This window comes from Vombatus ursinus, unplaced genomic scaffold, assembly GCF_900497805.2.
Source record: "Vombatus ursinus unplaced genomic scaffold, bare-nosed wombat genome assembly UNPS02014813.1, whole genome shotgun sequence".
In the NCBI taxonomy this organism is placed as follows: domain Eukaryota; kingdom Metazoa; phylum Chordata; class Mammalia; order Diprotodontia; family Vombatidae; genus Vombatus; species Vombatus ursinus.
In genome coordinates this window covers 4,259,237-4,278,913 of record NW_020954591.1, presented here as the reverse complement: position 1 = coordinate 4,278,913, position 19,677 = coordinate 4,259,237, and the positions used below count along the sequence as shown (strand labels likewise).

The following is a 19,677-nucleotide window of genomic DNA, read 5'->3' as shown; positions in this document are numbered from 1 at the left end:
TTATTCCAGACTGCCTCTGACTAATGCTATTGCTCAGACAATATCCCTGGGCACAAGCTTCCTCACCTGTAAAATAGACAAGGTCATATACATTCTAGTTTCTAAGGTTCATAGATTTTATGAAAATATTATAGTAGACAATCACCCAGACATTTAGAGATCATATGTCAAGTTTAAATGCTGAAATGTGAACTCGCACATGTGAAGAAGAAACAGAACCTTCTGTGATCACTTTTCTCATGTAGTTAGCATTAACCAATGGAAAAGCTTTACTATGAAATAGAAATTTTATTTTAGGGTATAAGATTATTTTTGCCAGATTTCTAAAACACTTATAGGGGACAGAAAGTAGGCTCAATTAGCTAGATTATAATATTCTAAGAGTTAGCATGTGTTGAAATGATTCAAGGATATTTACAATTATTTTTACTTTATTCAGAACCAAAATATACATCTTTCTGTAAAGGCATGGAATATAAAAGACAATATCGATTCATGAAAATGCAATGAGAATTTTGACCTAAAGTAGCTTTCCACTTCAGTAATCTAAGAGGATGCATGTGTAGGGAAAAGTCTTTTTTTTTTTTAAAGTAATACTTTAAAATACTTTATACTAAATTCTAGAATGAATGATGCACATTTGCAATGCTAAAATAATAAAGAATGTGTTAAGTTGGCATAACCAAATCATCATTGAAGCTTGAAAGTACTTTCTTAGCCAGAGACATATAAATGTGTGAAAGTAACTAATTTAAAAGGGAGGTTGGTTTATTTGTTTTGGTTAGAAAAGAGGAATGATATAAGAATTAATAAGATGACGTTGAAAACTGAGGAGGAATAGAAGAGCATAGCTATACAGCAGTAAATCTTATTTCAGATATATTTAGAGACATTTTAAGGAAGCTAATTCTCTTCTAAATTTCATAGCAAATTTTTTTTTAGCCTATTTATTGAAAACTCCATTTTATACTTTTCTTTTTCTCATCAACTGATTTTTAATGATTTGAGAGAAAATATTTTGTTATAGTTTATTTTTTGTAAAATATTACATATAAATGTATATACAGAATCATAATACTTTTGGCAAATATTTTGTAAGGATAAATTATATGTCCTTCATAGTTTCAAATTTTTATTATTTATGTTTTTAAGATATTATTTAGATGACAAGGAAATTCTATCTTGTTAACTTTTCTTGGCATGTCAGTGTTTTGTTTTTATATTAATGTTGAAAATAATGTCATTGCTTCTAGTGAAATATGCGGAGAATAACTACTTTTAAAAACTAATTATTTTGAGGGGAGTTGTGCTAATTAAATAAGATTTTGTTGAGTAACATGATGAATATTGAAATGAATTTATAAATTTTTTGAGGGAGAATGTGTCTTAAAAGTTACAAATTTGAATTTGTAATGACACTATTCTAGTATCCAAATAGACAGTTTTGAAAAACATACTTTAAGCCATGGAGAATAATAAATCTACCACATGTACATATTTCTATGAAAATGTGTAAAAATTCAAGTTAAGCCATTATCTTTAATATAATAGTTTATTTTATCTTTATGTAATAATTTATTTTTATATAATAGTTTATCTTTATATAATAGTTTATTTTAAAGTTATCATTGTGGGCTAACAATTTGACAAAAGGCTAACATGTTAAGAGTTACTGAAATTCTTTTAAGAGAAGTCAAATCAAATGTAGAATAAGCAAGAATATATTTCAAATTTGCTACATATTTTAATATGGATTTCATTTAGAATAATTTTACCTCCTAATTTCATCTTAAAGATTAAAATTTCACAAAACAATGTTCCCAGTAACAAGTCTAAATCTATAACATCATTGATTTTTAAAAATCACAAAACTTTTGTATTGTTCCAAGTAACACCTAGAAAATGCAGAGGAGTGCATTTATTTTCTAAATTGTACAAGTAGGAGTGAGGTAGTAGAGCACAAAGCATTTTTTAAGTCATAGTAGGAAAAGGGACTCCTGTATAGTTAATATATGCAGGAGCTGAAGTACTATCAAATGTAAATGATGAGGTGATAGTGATGAAAGGAGGGGATTGAGGTCTCAGGGGGCGCTGATGAGGGATTGAACAGAAGCGGCCTTGCTCTGCACGTAACTCAAGTCTGTCGTCTTCACTGCTCAAAGCCATAATGGGAGGTGGCAGTCTGAAATGAGTTGCCACGGCAAAGAGTATTATTTTTGAAATGCTTTCACACAAATCACTAGGCCCTGCATACAACTTAGTTTCATGCTTTAATGTCATCAGGAGGCACAAATTGGTGTGTCTAATTGTTTGCCACCTGCCAGCAAAATGAGCTGCCAGCCAGCCAGACGGGTTTGATTGTCTGTCAGCCATTCAATAGATTGAGAGTGACAACATCAAAAATTTCACTTCAAACTCTGAAGCTCTGAGCAGCTTTTCAGAGACCTCTTCCCCACAAGTGCTTCTGGACAACTGCATTTTTCAATTAGATTTCAGTATATTGCTGCCTTCTGCCTCATCTGTCTTAAGGTAGCTGTAATTACATTATGAGCTATATAAACAGATTTGAGACACTAGAATCTGAAATCTAAGTTATGACATGTCTTTTGACATCAGATTGAATTCCTTGAAAATAGGATTTAAGGTGATGGATTTTAGAACCAAAGTTCTGAATTGTACTAGTTTGATACAAAGAATTATAATAGAACTGACCGTGCTAATAATCCATTTTTCATTCTTATCTTCACTTGAAATATATGAAATAACTTGCCTGTTCCAAGTGGATGAATCGTATTTCATAATATTATTTGAAAATCCCCATGGAAATCACTCAGAGCTTTACTTTTTTTTTAACAGCATTTTTCCAGTTCTGCTGAAAAGTTTTTCCTTTTCCATATTACTAGTCTTTCAGCTTGAAAGCTTCTACACATTGTTACTGGTCTTGTTTTCTGGGGCAAAACAAAACAGGTATAATTCCACCTCCACATGCTAGCTGTTCAGCTATTGGAAGATAGCTATGAGTCTTCTCTTCACTAGGATAAAGAAACGTTATTTGTGTTCTTCCCAGAATGTTTTCAAAATTTAATGTTTACTTTTTTCAGTGTTTCAAAGTTTGTAAAAAGTAATTGTTTTTATGGGATGCTTTTCATATGATTTCATTTTCAGATTTTATGTACTTAAAATTATATGCTTAGAGATTGTCACAAATGCTTCTTATAAATCTTTATTTCTGTCTCAGAATGAGCCATTGAAATTTGTATACTTCTGAGTATGTTGATTGTGAACTGACGTGACATGAAAGTTTATTAAATGAAAGGCACTGACAGTGCAAATGTCACCTAATATTAATTTGATTTGTATGTTTAAGGTAAATTTTGAAATTATCAAATTTTAACAAAATGTGTCCACTCATGTAAGTGAGCAGCTTTCATGAAAGTTTTATTCTATCAAATTACAACATTGTCTTAGAGTGAGGAAATAGTTTCACCATCTACAAAGTTTTATGTCACTGTATATTTAATTTCAACATTGGTTTAACTATGTAGAAAATATTACACCTGAGCAATTATGTTTTAGTGTCTACTGTTACTAACATATCAATATACATGAGACGGAAAGTTGTGTGTTTTTCTAAAATTCATATTTTAAGCATACATCTGTATCTTTTAATCTAGAATTTCAGTTGAAATTGAATGCTCTTTCCTGAACATAGTAACAAGGGGATTCAGTTGACTGTTATTTAGATGATTTTCATCTTCTGAGAACATACACATACGCTGTTTTTTTTTTTGCTCTTCTTGGGGTTCCTTTCAGGTTTGGACCAGAAGACAAAAAAAGTGAACTAAGTCTTTTATGTGTAGTCTCATTGCTAACATGGTTAAGAAAAAAATTGCCCTATGACAGAAAGTTTATAACTGTTTCTTCCATCTGTCATTTTAACAGAATCATAGAATGTTAGTTCTAGAAAGGAATTTCAAGTGTAGTTCCTTTGGTTAATAAATTAAAGTATTTTATTCTTCATTTGTTTTTAAAATACTATTTAGGTTTCAAGCATCATATTGTCATTATTGTTGTTAGTAACAAGTGAAGTATTAATAAATGTATTTTTGTTAAAAAATCCTGAGGTTTCTGCTTATTCACAGGTAAACTGATTTATTATGTCCATTGCTTTCTGTTTTAATTCTAATCTACTGCTTCTCCACCCAGTCTCTTCTATAAATAAACCAGAAGTAAAAATTATGTATAGTCTTATTTATAGGCTAATACTTAAGATGATATGGCATTTTCCATTTTTGTCACCTGTATTGTCATATTACTTTAACTTGGTGCTAAAAATAAAATAAAAAAAAATATAATGCGGCTGATACTAGAGTAAGTTAGAGATATGTTGTAATCCTTTCCCTTTGAGATCTTTAACTGTATGATGATTGGCTGGAATCTATTAATCTTATTTGAAGACTCAAAAATTCCATAAAAGACATAAGGTTCTAAAACTAATATTTCTTCTTTTAAAGTATTTTATATTCATTTTAGGGTAGAACATAAATGGATTAAATCATTATTACTTCTATTATGTTATGTTCTATCACTAAAGAAGCCACTGTTTTTAGACACAATATATTGCTGGATATTGTCTTTTAAAGTCAGTTGCTGTAAGACAAAATCTTAACTGCATATTTGATAGATAATGATTTCACTTGAACTGTTGCCTTTTTATGTTGGAACATTGGTTGACACTGTCCTTGAGTAGCTAAAACTGGAATAGAACAAATAATATGGAATGAGTAAAGTATTGAAAGTGATGAAAAGTGGGAAATTAAGTTGCAGTATAATTCTGTTCACTTCTACAACAATTTACTGGAAATTGAATGTGGTATGTATCTATTCCAGCACATTTTCGTTTTACAGATGAGAAAACTTAGACCCACAAACTGAATCACAAATTTTAAGGGTACCTCTGTGGTTTACTATTCTAACCCATGCATGAAAAGAATCCTCACAGTGATGTTTATGCAAGTGGTTATTCAGCCTCTGCTTTGAAGATGTCCTCAGAGGACATTTTAGAAGACACTTTTCAAAGCAGTCCATTATACTTTTGATGTTTCTAAGAGAAGTTTTCTTGATATAAAGCCTAAATTCAGTTATTTGCACCTTCTCCACTTTATTAGTGGTCATACTTTCTGCAGCAAAACAAAACAAGTGTAATTTCTCGTCCACGACACCTCTTCAATTGTAGGAAAATAGCTATGAGTCTTCTCTTCACTAGTATAAAAATCCTCAGTTCAGTTAAGTAATCACATGACATGGATTTTCAGGGTCCTTCACCATTTTTGTTCCTTTTGTCTGGGCATTCTTACTAGTGTCCTTAAGGGGCATTCAGACTGAACACAGTACTCCAAATCAAATCTGATAGGGACAGAATACAATGAAATTATCACTTCCCTATATATCTCTTAATGCAGCCCTTAAAACCACATTAGCTTTTTTGGCTGCTCCATTACACTCATTGATTTGATATCCACTAAAATTCCCAGATCTTTTTCAGAACAATTGCTATATTACTATTCCTACCCCATCTGGTTCTTGTGAAGTTAATTTTTTTTTGTACCCAGGAGTATCCACATTTTACATTTATCCTTGTTGACTTCTGTATTATGAAAATTACCTCAGTGCTCTACCTTCTCTAGAACTTTTGAGTATAGCCTTCCAGTAAATTCTGAATCCATCTAAGTCATTATCTAGTTCATGTTGTATGAAATGCTTTAACAAAAACTGCTGAAATCTAGATAAATTATATTCACAGTACTCCCCTCAACTACTAGTTTAGTAATCCTCTCAAAAAATAAAAGAACATTAATCTGATAGGATCTATTCTTGATGAAGCCATGCCTATTCTTTGTAATCACTGTTTTCCCTTTTAGATGTTTATCAATCGTTTCTTTAATGATTTCCTAGAATTTTCCTGGGACTTAAGTCAAGCTCACTGGTCTATGATTTCCACATGCTATTCTCTTCTCTTTTTTTATGAAAATCAGGATATTTTCCCTTATCCAGTATTGTTATACTGTTCCCATTTTCCATGGTCTTTCAACTATTACTAACACTATATCAGCCATTGTTTCTAACTGTTCTTTTAGTATCTGAAAATATAGTTTATCTGAGCTTGAAGACTTGAATTTGTCAGGCAGCTGCAGATAACTGCAGGAAATACATATTAGCAGTCTGACCACCACCAGAGTTGTGTATCCTTTAGGTTCTTTAGTAGTCATTCTCACTTTTTTCTTTCTCTACCTATATGCTGTATATCTTTGTTTCCTTCTGAGGTCAGTGCTACTGTCAATTTAGGGCCTTGTATGATAAGACATAAGGAAGCATAGCACTAGTACCAAAGTAGTAGAAGGTGTGGGAATATGGTAGAGCGTTAAAATCTAGAGGAGTCTACTTCCCTGACAGATACCCCAGTGAAGCTCTAATGCACCAGAAAGAACAATGCTTAAAAAAGATCCCCTCAAAATCAGCTGTAAACCCCTCCTAGTCTAGGACTGCACAGAAAGAGAGCTAGACTCTTGTGGAAGCCTGTACATGTTGGGTGAGTAGAAGACAAAATACACATCAGCTCAGTCCCACAGCCAGAGATGCCGCCTAACCAGCACCTAGCACAATAGTACCTAGAGGGATGACTCAGGGTCCTCATCCCTATCTCTGAGACAAGGCCAGGTAAATAGAAATTATTACAATGCATTTATAGTGTTAAAAAATATAGAATATTAACATTTAGGTAGTGGAGTACTTAAAAGTACTTTGTGGGAAGACGTTACTCGCTTGAGAGAATTTTCTTCTCCTAAACAAAACACTTTTATTTTTATATCTGGAAATTCTACATTAACCTGTCATAAGTTATCTTTGTTAATTATAACTTGTTTACCACCTGTGAAAATCCCATCACTTCTGCAGATAGTTAAACAAAAATCAGCAAATACTGTTCTATGAGAGATACATAAAAAGTTGTGCATTTCAGAGTAAGGAGTGCTAGGCAGTAGCCAAAGAAAAATAAACACACAGAGACTATACACCTAGCTATAGGGAATGGCTAAGTGGGACTGCATGGGTTCTGTGTCATTCACATCTTCCTCAACTGCAGTTGGAGCTCTTAAAGTGGATCTCTTGCCTTACATTGTTTTGCCTAAGACATCTTCTGTAGTCACAAATAGAATTCTGTCAGCCGTCTTTGCTGCTTGAACCACCTTTTGATATTTTCAAAAGAGTCTACTAACATTTGCTCTATTATCCCTGGGTTCATTACCTTTTTGGATAAACCCCTCATGCTTGCCTGTATCTCTTGGCTCTTCATTAAGCTTTTTCATGACTTTTTATTATATAAGGACACAGCTATTCCTAACAATGGGTTAGTTCTTAATCTCCTTGAAGGATTCCCAGCTTGACCTGGCAGATTGATAGCATTCACTCAGCCCATTATGTAGCAGCCAGAATTTGTGAAGAAGGCAGAGCCTGATCTTACACAGTGAACGCAGGATCACGGAAGATCTAGTCACATTATCCAGGAATATGGAAGCAGAATGTGACTGAAATACAAGCTCCTAATCCAGAAACTGAGGCTAGAGATATGAATAATCAGAAAAGCAAAACCACCTAATACAATGAAGAAATATTTTGGACTGAGAGGATCCAAAGAATAAACATAGAAGAAAAGAGTAAATCCCACACAAGTCAAAGTAAAGCCTCAGAGGAATGACTATCCTGATTATAAAGACTAGAAGAGAACTAAAAGAATGAAACAAGGCATACAACATGGACTAGCTAGGGAATTTTTAAAAAAATAATGGCAAGGAGAATTAATACCTTAGATCAGAGAGTAATAAGCCCTACCAAAGAATTGAATTACCAGAAAATTAGGATGGTGCAAACAGAAAATGACTTTATGAGAAGATACTAAAACAAAATCAAAAGTCTGAAAAAAGAGACAAAAATACAGAGTATAAAGTTTCAATAAATGGCATGAAATACAGGGCAAGGAGAAGTAATTTAAACACCATTGAACTGCTTGAAAATCATCTCCTCCCTGCCCCTGTATTGGATACCATATTTCACGAAATTATAAATGAAAACTGTGTAGATATTTTAGAATATGAGGTCAGAATGAATGTAGAATCTACCATTCACATCCTGAAAGAAGTCCTCACATGAAAAGTCCTAGGAATGTCAGAGTCAAAATTCAAATCTTTGAAGTCATAGGAAAAAAGAGTACTGTACACAGCTAGAAAGAAAAGGTTCAGATACCAAGGAACTGCAGTAAATATCACACAAAACTTGATTGCTGCTGCAATCAAATAGAGGAGAGGTTGGTATATAAAGGTCCAAAAGACAAAAGTTGTTTTTCAGTACTTTTTTTAAAATAATTTATTTTTTTTTAGTTTTTAACATTCAGTTCCATAAGATTTTGAGTTTTAAATTTTCTCCCCCTTCTTTTCCTCCCCATTCGTCAAGATGGCATGTAATCTGATATAGGCTCTACTTATACATTCATATTAAGCATATTTTCACATTAGTTAATGATGTATAGAAGAATGAGAACTACTGGGAGGAAACACGAGAAAGACGAAATAAAAACAACAAAAGAAAAGGAGAGTGAATAGCATACTTCCATCTGCATTCAGACTTCATGGCTTTTTTTCTGGACATGGATAGCATTTTCCATCATGAGTCTCTTGGAGTTGTCTTATATCCTTGCATTGCTGAGAAGAGCTAAGTTTATCAAAGTCAATCATCCCATAATGTGGCTATTACTGTGTACAATGGTCTCCTGGTTCTGCTCATTTCACTCAGCATCAGTTCATGTAAGTCTTTCCAGGTTTTTCTGAAGTCTACCTGCTCATCATTTCTTATAGCACAAGAGTATTCCATCACATTCATATACCACAAATTGTTCAGCCATTCCCCAATTGATGGGCATCCCCTCAATTTCTAGTTCTTGGCCACCACAAAAAAAGCTACTATAAATATTTTTATACATGTGGATCTTTTTCCCATTTGTATGATCTCTGTGGGATATAGACCTAGAAATGGAATTGCTGGGTCAAAGGGGTATGCACAATTTTATTAGCCCTTTGGGCATAGTTCCAAATTGCTCTCCAAAATGGCAGGTTAACTTCGCAACTCCACCAACAGTGCATTAGTGTTCCAATTTTCCCACATCATCTCCAGCATTTATCATTTTCCTGTTTTGTCATGTTAGCCAATCTGATAGGTGTGAGGTGGTACCTCAGAGTCCTTTTGATTTGCATTTCACTAATCAATAGTGATTTAGAGCATTTTTTCATATGGCTATAGTAGCTTTAATTTCTTCCTCTGAAAACTGCCAGTTTTTATATCCTTTGACCATTTATCAGTTGGGGAATGATTTGTATTCTTATAAATTCGACTCAGTTTTCTCTATATTTTAGAAATGAGGCCTGTATCAGAGGCATTGGCTGTAAAAATTGTTTCCCAGCTTTCTACTTCCCTTCTAATCTTGATTGCATTGGCTTTGTTTGTACAAAAACTTTTTAACTTAATGTAATCAAAGTCATCCATTTTGCATTTCATAATGTTCTCTATCTCTTGTTTGGTCACAAATTCTTTTGTTCTTCATAGATCTGATAGGTAAACTATTCCTTGCTCTCCTAGTTTTCTGTCTTTATATCCAAATCCTGTACCCATTTTGACTTTGTCTTGGTATTGGGTGTGAGATGTTGATCTATGTCCAGTTTCTGCCATACTATTTTCCAGTTTTCCCAGCAGTTTTTGTTAAATAGTGGGTCCTTATCCCAGAAGCTGGAGTTTTTGGACTTGTCAAATAGATTACTATAATTGACTGTTGTGTCTTGCGTACCTAATCTATTCTACTGATCCACCACTCTATTTCTTACAAGTAGTTTTGATGATTGTTGGTTTAAAATACAATTTAAGATCTGGTACAGCTAGGCCACTTCCCTTGCATTTCTTTTCATTAGTTCTCTTGATATTCTGGACTTTTGTTCTTCCAGGTGAATTTTGTTATTGTAGCTCTATAAAATAATTTTTTGGTAGTTAGATTGGTATGGCACTGAATAAGCAAATTAATTTAGGTAGAATTGTCATTTTAATTATATTAGCTCAGCCTACCCATGAGCAACTGATATTTTTCCAGTTATTTACATCTGACTTTATTTGTGTGAAAAATGTTTTGTAATTGTGTTCATATAGTTCCTCAGTTTGTTTTGTCAGGTAGACTTCCAGATATTTTATAATGTTTACAGTAACTGTTAATGGAATTTCTCTTTCTATCTCTTACTGTTGGGCTTTGTTAGTAATATGTAGAAATGCCAATGATTTATGTGGGTTTATTTTATATCCTGCAACTTTGCTAAAGTTGTTTATTATTTCAAGTAATTTTTTACTTAATTCTCTAGGACTCTTTAAGTGTACCATCATATCATCTGCAAAGAGTGATAGCTTTGTTTTTTCTTTGCCTATCCTAATTCTTTCAATTTCTTTTTCTTATCATTGCTAAAGCTAACATTTCTAGTACAGTATTGAATATTAATGGACATCCTTGTTTCACCCCCGATTTTATTGGAAATGCTTCTAGTTTCATCCCCATTACATATAATGCTTGCTGATGGTTTTAGATAGATGCTACCTGTCATTTTAAGGAAGACTCCATTTATTCCTATGCCCTTTAGTGTTTGTAATATGAATGGGTGTTGTATTTTGTCAAATGCTTTTTCTGCATCTGTTGAAATAATCATATGATTTTCGTTAGTTTTGTTGTTGATATGATCATTTATGCTGATAGTTTTCCTAATATTGAACTAGCCCTACATTCCTGGTATAAATCCTACCTGGTCATAGTGTATTATCCTCAAGATTAGTTACTGTAATCTCTTTGCTAATATTTTATTTAAATTTTTTTGCACCTATATTCATTAGGAAAATTGATTTATAATTTTCTTTCTCCGTTTTGGCTCTTCCCAGTTTAGGTATCAGCACCATATTTGTATTACAAAAAGAATTTGGTTGGACTCCTTCTTCACCTATTTCCCCAAATAGCTTAGGTGGTATTGGAATTAATTGTTCATTAAAGGTCTGATAGAAGTCACTTATAAATCCATATGGCTTTGGAGATTTTTTTCCTACAGAAAAAGTTCATTGAGTTCATCAATGGAGTTCATTGATGGCTTGTTCAATTTCTTTTTCTGAAATGGGGTTATTTAAGCATTTTATTTCTTCTTTAATCTGGCAATTTATATTTTTGTAAATATCCATCCATTTCATTAAGATTGTCAAATCTATTGGCAAATAGTTGGGCAAAATAGCTCCTAATTATTGTTTTGATTTTCTCTTCGTTAGTGTTGAATTCAACCTTTTCATTTTTGATGCTGGTAATTTGGTTTTCTTCTTTCTTTTTTTTAATCAAATTAACCAAAGATTTCTCTTTTTTATTGTTTTTTTTTCCCCCAAAGGACAAGCTCTTAGTTTTATTAATTAGTTCAATTGTTTTCCTAATTTCAATTTTATTAATCTCTCCTTTGGTTTTCAGAATTTCTAATTTGATATTTAATTGGGGATTTTTAATTTGTTCTTTTTCTAGCTTTTTTAGCTGCCTGTCCAATTCCTTGATCTCTTCTTTCTCTATTTTATTCATGTAAGCATTGAGAGATAGACTGCTGTTGCTACATCTTGTAAATTTTGGTATGTTGTCTCATTATTGTCATTCTCTTGGATGACGTTATTGATTATTTCTATCATTTGTTGTTTGACACATTCATTCTTTAGGATTAGATTATTTAGTTTCCAATTAATTTTTAGCCTATATTTCCATGTCCCTTTATTACATATAATTTTTATTGCATTATGATCTGAAAAGGGTGCCTTTAATAATTCTGCCTTTTTGGATTGTGAGGTTTTTATGCCCTAGTGCATGGTCAGTTTTTGTGTAGGTGCCATGTACAGCCAAGAGAAAGGTAAATACTTTTCTATCCCCATTCAGTTTTCTCCAGAGGTCAACCATATCTAACTTTTCTAAAATTCTCTTTATCTCCTTATCTTCTTTCTTGTTTATTTTGTGGTTAGATTTATCTAGTTTCTGAGAGGGGGAGGTTGAAGTCCACCACTAGTGTAGTTTCTTATCTATTTCTTCCTGTAACTCCCTGAACTTCTCCTCTAAGAATTTGGATGCTATACCACTTGGTGTGTATGTTTAATAATGGTATTACTTCATTGTCTATGGTGCCTTTTAGCAGGATGTAGTTTCCTTCCTTATCTCTTTTAATTAAATCTATTTTTGCTTTTGCTTTGTCTGAGATCAGTTTTGCTACCCCTGCTTTTTTGACTGTAGCTGAAGCATAATATATTCTGCTCCAGCCTTTTACCTTTACTCTGTGTGTATCCCTCTGCTCAAATATGTTTCTTGTAAACAACACATTGTATGATTATGATTCTTAATCCTCTCTGTTATCTGCTTCTGTTTTATGGGAGAGTTTATCCCATTTACATTGACAGTTATGTCTTTCTCTCCATCCTATTCCCCCCCACCATGTTTATGCTTTCCTCTCTCCTTTCTCTCTTTCCCTCCTCACTAGAGTTTTGCTTTTGATCACTGCCTCCCTCAGTCTGCCCTCCCTTCTGTTACCCCCCTCCCTTTTCTTCCCCCTTTACCCTTTCTACTTCTTCCTTCCCTTCGGTTTACCCCCTCTGTTTTCTTTTCTCTTTCTCCTCCCTTCGTATACAGTAAGTTAGATTTCTATACCTAACTGATTATGTTATTCCCTCGTTGAAGCAAATCTTTTGAGAATGAGGTTCAAAAATTACTCATCTCCCTGCCTTCTTTCCCTCTACTTTATTAGGTTTTTGTTCGTTTTCATGTGATGTAATTTACCCTTGTCTGCCTTCTCCCTTCCTCTTCTCCCAGTACAATTCCTTTTCACCACTTAATTAGATTGTTTAATCATCGCATCAAAGTCAACTTATACCCATGCCCTCTGTCTAAGTATACTCTTTTAAATGTCATAATAACAGTATAGTTCTCAAGATTTACAAATGTCATTTTTCCTTGTAGGGATGTAAACAATTTGTTCATATTAATAACATTTTTTTTCTTTCCTGTTTACCTTTTTATGTCTTTCTTCTGTCTTGTACTTGAAGATCAAATTTTCTGTTGAGCTCTAGTTTTTTCTTCAGAAAAGTTTGGAAGTTCCCTATTTCATTGAATGTCTATATCCTCCCCTGAAAGATTATGCTCAATTTCACTGGATAGTTGATCCTTGGTTGTAATCCAAGCTCCTTTCTCTTATGGAATTTTGTATTCCGTACCCTCTGATCTTTTAATGTAGAAGCTGCAAGGTCCTGTGTAATCCTGACTGTGGTTCCATGATATTTAAATTGTTTCTTTCTGGCTGCTTGCAGTATTTTCTCTTTGACCTGGTATTGTTGGAATTTGGCTACAATATTCCTTGGCGTTTTCAATTCAGGATCTCTTTCAGAGGGTGATTGGTGGATTCATTCAATGACTATTTTACCCTCTGGTTCCAGGCCCTGAGAGCAGTTTTCCTTGATGATTTCCTGAAAGATGCTCTCTAAGTTCTTTTTTTCATCTTGGTTTTCAGGTAATCCAATCATTTTTAAATTATCTCCCCTGGATCTATTTTCCAGGTCAGTTTACCAATGAGGTATTTTATGTTTTTTTCTATCTTTTCATTCTTTTGTTTCTGTTTGACTGTTTCTTGATCTCCCATAGTCATTAGCTTCTACTTGTCCAGTCTTAATTTTTAATGAATTTTTCTTCTTTTAGATTTTGTACCTTCTTTTCCATTTGTACCATTTTACTTCTTAAGGAATTCTTCTCTTCAGTGAGTTTTTGTACCTCCTTTTCCATTTGGCCAATTCTACTTTTTAAGGAGTTGTTTTCTTCAGTGTACTTTTTTTTCCATTTGGTCAATTATGTTTTTTAAGGACTTGTTTTCTGCAGTTAATCTTTGTCCTTCCTTTTCCAAGCTATTGACTTTCTCTTGCATACCTCTCATTTCTTTTCCCAACTTTTCTTGTACTTCTGTTATTTGACTTTTAAAATCCTTCTTGATTTCTTCTAAGAAGGCTTTTTGGGCTGGAGACTAGTTCATATTCCTTTTTGAGGTTTCTGATGTGGGTATGTAGATAATGGTGTCTTCTTCTGAATGTGTGCTTTGATCTTCTCTGTCCCCATAATGAGAATCTATGGTCATTGGCCATTTCTGATTTTTGCTCATGGTTTTGTTTATTTCCTGATTTCTAAAAAAAAGTTGAGCCCTCTTGCTGGAGAGCGGGGGGCACTGACCCAACCCAAGCTTCATGTACTGGGAGCCCCAGAGTGGCCACTGGCTTTGTGTGCTGAGGCCTCAGATGCTGGCAGTTGGAGGTTGTAGGGTTCTGGCAGCTTACATGGTGCTGGGCTGGGGTCAACAACATTGGAGCTCTTGAGGTGGGGGTGGGAATTCTGGCCCTTGGGGGTCCCCTGCTTACCCAGGCCTTGCACTCCTTTCTTTGGCTCCTGCTGTCCCAGGCCTTGCACAGGAATGTTTTGCTGCTGGAGGATGTCTATCAGCCTGGTGCTTTGCCTCCTGGAATTGTGCTGAGGCACCAGAAGATTTGGCTGCTAGAGAAGGCCGTCAAATGTGATGGTTTTCTGAGGTGGCATCTATTGGTTCCCCTGCCTGTACTAAGGTATTCAGGAGGTCCTGGTGTTGGTGCTTTCCTGCTCCACTGTTCTGGGGCTCAGGATCTCCTCCAGGTATGCTGAGGTGGGACTTGCAGGGACTTCTCTCTTTCAGTATTGCTCCCCCTCCCCCAGAGCAAGAACGGCCTTTCCTGTTAATCCCCCAAGCTTCCTGGGTTACATGACTGCTATACCCTGTCTTTTTGCTGGCTCAGCTGTTCCCGAGTTTTTCCAGGTGTGATATTTCCTGGGGTTTCAGAGATCAATAAGGGAAGGTGAAAATGACTTACTTCTTGCTTCACCATCTTGGCTCCCAGAAACAGAAGACTCCCATTTTTCCATCTTTTTTTCAGTCATGTCTGACTCTTCATGACCCCATTTGGAGTTTTCTTGTCAAAGGTACTAGAATGGTTTACTGTTTCTTTCTCCTGCTCATTTTACAAATGAGGAACTGAGGCAAAGAGGGTTAAGTGACTTGCCCAGGGTCACATAAATTAATACGTGTCTGAGGCAGATTTAAATTCAAGAAGGTGAGTCTTCTTGACTCCAGGCCCAGCACTCTATCTACTGAGCCACGTAGCTGCTCTTAGAAAAGATAAAAGATAGAAGCTTAAAACAAAAAAAAAATATCCTTTCCAGCAAAACTGAATATGTTTCTACAGGGCGTGTGGGAGAACCAGAGAGAAATGTCTCTTTTATGAAATACAGGATTTCCAAACATTCCTGGTGAAAAGGCCAAAACTGAGTAGAAATGCAGGAAACAGGAGAAATATAGAAAATTGCACACATTTAATCAATTGAAATGGACTATGTGAAGATGAGTTGTTTATTTACATGCTAATGGAGGAAAGGTAAAAAGTGGCCTTTCAGAGCTCTAAGGTTTTAAAAGGTCATCAGGAAAGTTAAGAAGATAGGAAGAGTGTCTTAGAATGGTTTATTCTGTTTTAATGGTCTTATGAGAAGGAAAGCAGAAAATCAAGGACTATAGAAAAATTATAGTTTATATAGCCTTGGAAATTACTAAATGGAAACAGAAAGTAATGTAAATATTTTTTTAGTTGAGCATGGCACCTTTAGAGGAATTTGGGGCATAGTACATAGAAGGCTGGGCCTGGTGTCAGAATGACCTAAGTTCCAATCCAGCCTCCAGACACTTACTAGCTGTGTGTCCCTGGGCAAGAAATTTAATGGCTGTTTTCCTCAGTTTTCTCAACTGTAAAATGGGGATAATAACACCTACCTTACAGGGTTGTTGTAAGTCTCAAATGAGGTAATACTTTTCAAAAGCACTTAATACAAATCCAGCACATAGTAGGTGCTGTGTAAATGCTTATTCCCTTCCCCCTCTTCTTTATGAAAATACCCAACTATGTATTGGTTGATAAAACCTCACAAAAATGCAAAAAATGTTGACATACTAAACATACCACTTATTGATCATACTGCAATAAAAATTCTATTCAATAAAAAGCCTTCGAAGAAAAAACTTTAAACTAATTGGAGAAAAAAAACTTAATCCTAAAGAATTTATGGATCAAAGAACCAAATCATAGAAACAATATAAAATTTTTTCAAAGAAAATGATAACAATGAGACAATATACTAAATGTTTTGGAATACAATAAATACTGAAAGTGTTGGAATACAATAAAGTTTTGGAATACTTGGGAAAATTCATTTCTCTACATGTTTTCATCAACAAAACTGAAAGAAAAAATGAATGAATTTGGCATGCAGTTAAAAAAAACAACCTAGAAATCAAAACTCCTTCAACTTGAAATCAACTTAGAAATAACTGAAATTCAAAGAAGAGATTAATAAAATTGAAAGCAAAAAATCGTTGAATGGATAAATAAGTTATCTGATATGTTTTGACTAATAAAAATCATTAAAACTAATTTTATTTAAAAAGAGAGGGAAGGGGAAGGTAAGGAAAAAGGGAAAAGAATGAATAGTGCTGATTAAAAGAATTAAATAGTGCTGATGAAGATATTTGTAAAATATCTCATTTTACTTATTTGAGGAAACTTCTTTTAATAAAAAATGATGAAAGAGCTCTTAACAAAGTAAGGGTAAATAAAACTACTAGAAATTATTTACCTCGGTTATAGGCCAAGAAAACTGATAAATGTAATGAATCAAAACTTACAAAAAAATATAAAAAACCCCAGATTAGTAGAAGAAGAGAAGCAAAATTAGTAACAAAAACAGAAATTGAATATACTGTTATTGAACTTCAGGGCCAAGGTAAGGAATGGGAGTTTCCCATGGGACATCTAACAACATGACCAGATTAACTTATAATTGAATCGTATCTTTCAAAGAACAATTGAAATGCTATTGGGAAGTTAGTGGGTCAGTGTGGAGTCAGGAGGACTTGTGTTCAAATTTGACCTCAGGCACTTACTAGCTGTATAACCCTTGGCAAGGCACTTAATTTGTGTTTGCCTCAGTTTCTATAACTATAAAATGAAGATAACAAGAGCTTCTATCTCAAAAAATTGTTGTGAGGCTCCAACATGATAATCATTGTAAAGAGCTTAGCACAGTGTATGACACATAGTAAGCATTATATAAATGGTTATCCCCTCCTTCTGCCCTATTATTCCATATTTTTAATAATTGTAGTATATATATATCTATATACCTATATATATAGATATATATATCTATGTGAAGGCCTGTTGTATGTAGTATTATTTAAGTGTTGAGTTCAGGATAAAAATTTTTTAAAATGTTAAGAAAAAGACCAAAATAGGGGAAGAAAAGTCTAATTTGGGGTTAAGCACTGGAGAACAGGAAAGGAAAGGGACAGGGGAAAATGGACCAGTGGAGGGTTGGACAGCTAACTTTTTCAACTCATTTCTTTTGCTTAGAGTTAGCCCTGTGCAGAAGGTAACTGTTACTGGTGGAAGTATCCGATTTGGAATGGAGTGTTGTTTTTAGAGTTGGTTAGAGCTTAGATAAATGTTAATGTAACTATTAACATGTATATTAAAATATATCCAAATTGTTAAAGCAAAACAGAACATTCAAGTAAAAAGTGTTGTGGAAATAATTTGCAACTCCCTAATTGAAAACTGGGTACTAGGCCTGGATTCAAGAGGACCTGAGTTCAAATGTGTGACTTTGAACAAGTCATTTAGTCCTCTTTGCATTAGTTCCTCATCTATCAAATGAGAAGGAAATGGCAAACCACTCCAGTATCTTTGCCAAGAAAACCCCATGGACAGTATGGTCCATAGGGTCACAAAGAGTTGGAAACAACTGAGTAAATGAACAACAATAATTGAAAACTAACAGTAGAAAACAATAGCAAAATGCCAAATAATGAGTAGATATAAAATTATTAATCCATAGAGTTTAAATGAGGAAAGGATCACTTCTGCCTGAGATAAGAAAGACTTCACAAGGAATAGCAAGTTGTACATAATAGATCTGCAGTTTCATGTTCAACTATCTTTTCATTATTCCACTGTGTTTTGGAAATGCTTGTTTCACCTTATAAATTAAAAATAAAATAAATAAAATTTTAGAAAATCAAAAACAAATGAACAAAAAAGACTTCAGAGCTGTAATTTTTTGGGGGGGGGAGTTAGGCAATGGGGTTAAGTGACTTGCCTATGGTCACACAGCTAGTAAGTGTTATGTGTGTGAGGCAGGATTTGAACTCAGGTCCTCCTGACTCCAGGGCCGATGCTCTATCTACTGTGCCACCTACTTGCCCCCAGAGCTGTAATTTTAAGAGTCTTCAAGGGTGTATTGGATTTGGATAGGGAGAGAAGGAGGGGGCAGAGCACATGGAAAAGTATACAATCTAGTTCTCCTAAAGTAGCAAATAGACTTGTTGAGGTAACAGGCATTAATTTAGATTTTATTGCTTTTGACCATAGGTAAACTTTACAGAGAACAATTAGGCATTATGTATGTATAACAATTAGGCATTAATTTAGATTTCATTGCTTTTGGTCAAAGATAAACTTTATAGAGAAAAAATCCACATATACAGGTATGGTGGGTTACTTATGGCAAGTTACAAAGATATTAGGAATTCCTGAGCATAAAAGCATTTAGTTTTCCATCAAATGAATCTTATCTGATCACTAGTTAATTTAACACTAGTTTCCAAAGTACCCTTTATTTGGAGTTTTGAGGTAGTTAGTATCAAATCAGGGCAGCTAGGTGGTGCAGTGGATAAGAACGGTGGGACTGGAGTCAGGAAGTCCAGAATTCAAATCAAGCCTTATTAGCTATGTGACCCTGTGCAAGCTACCTCAGTTTTCTTTATAAAACGAGTTGGAGAAGTAAATAACAAACCTCTCAAGTATCTTTGCTAAGAAAACCCCTAATGGGTTAATGAAGAGTCAGACATGATTAAAAGCAACTAAACAACAACAGTACCAAATGAGATTTAATCTTTTTGAAATAGTAACTTAGTTGTTTCTGAGTTATTTTAATGATTGTTAATTATAATAGTACATAAGTGCCACTTTGAATATTGGTATTAAAAAATGGATTGGGTAATTGCCTTTGGTAATGTTAGTGTGTATAGCTTGGAAATAGATTGCCATGAAGCATTATTTGAACTTAGAAATAAATTAGAAGGATAATTTGTAATTATCTGAAGTGATCATTTTAAATTAACCTAGTCAACTTAGAAAAATCTGTGTCTACTATATCTAGTTTGTCAAAAGGTTTTTAATTGAAGTTTTGTTCAACTGCCTATCTCAGGCAGCTGGGTAGCTCCATGGATAGATAAATTGGTAGACACAGAGTAAGGACATATCTTGTTCATATTTGGCTTTAGATACCTACTAATTGTGTGGCCCTGGCCAAATTACTTAACTTCTGTCTACCTCATTTTCCTCCTATATAAATTGAGAATAATAATAACAAATACCTCCCAGGGTTTTTAATGAGGAGTAAGTGAGATTATATGTGGAAAAGCA

General features: G+C 34.0%; 1 protein-coding gene across 5 annotated transcripts in view; it reads left to right on the top strand.

The window, feature by feature from the left end:
- NBEA (neurobeachin) overlaps positions 1-19,677 on the top strand; it is a 769,899-nt gene that overhangs the window by 286,249 nt on the left and 463,973 nt on the right. The gene's annotated exons all lie outside the window — the stretch shown is intronic.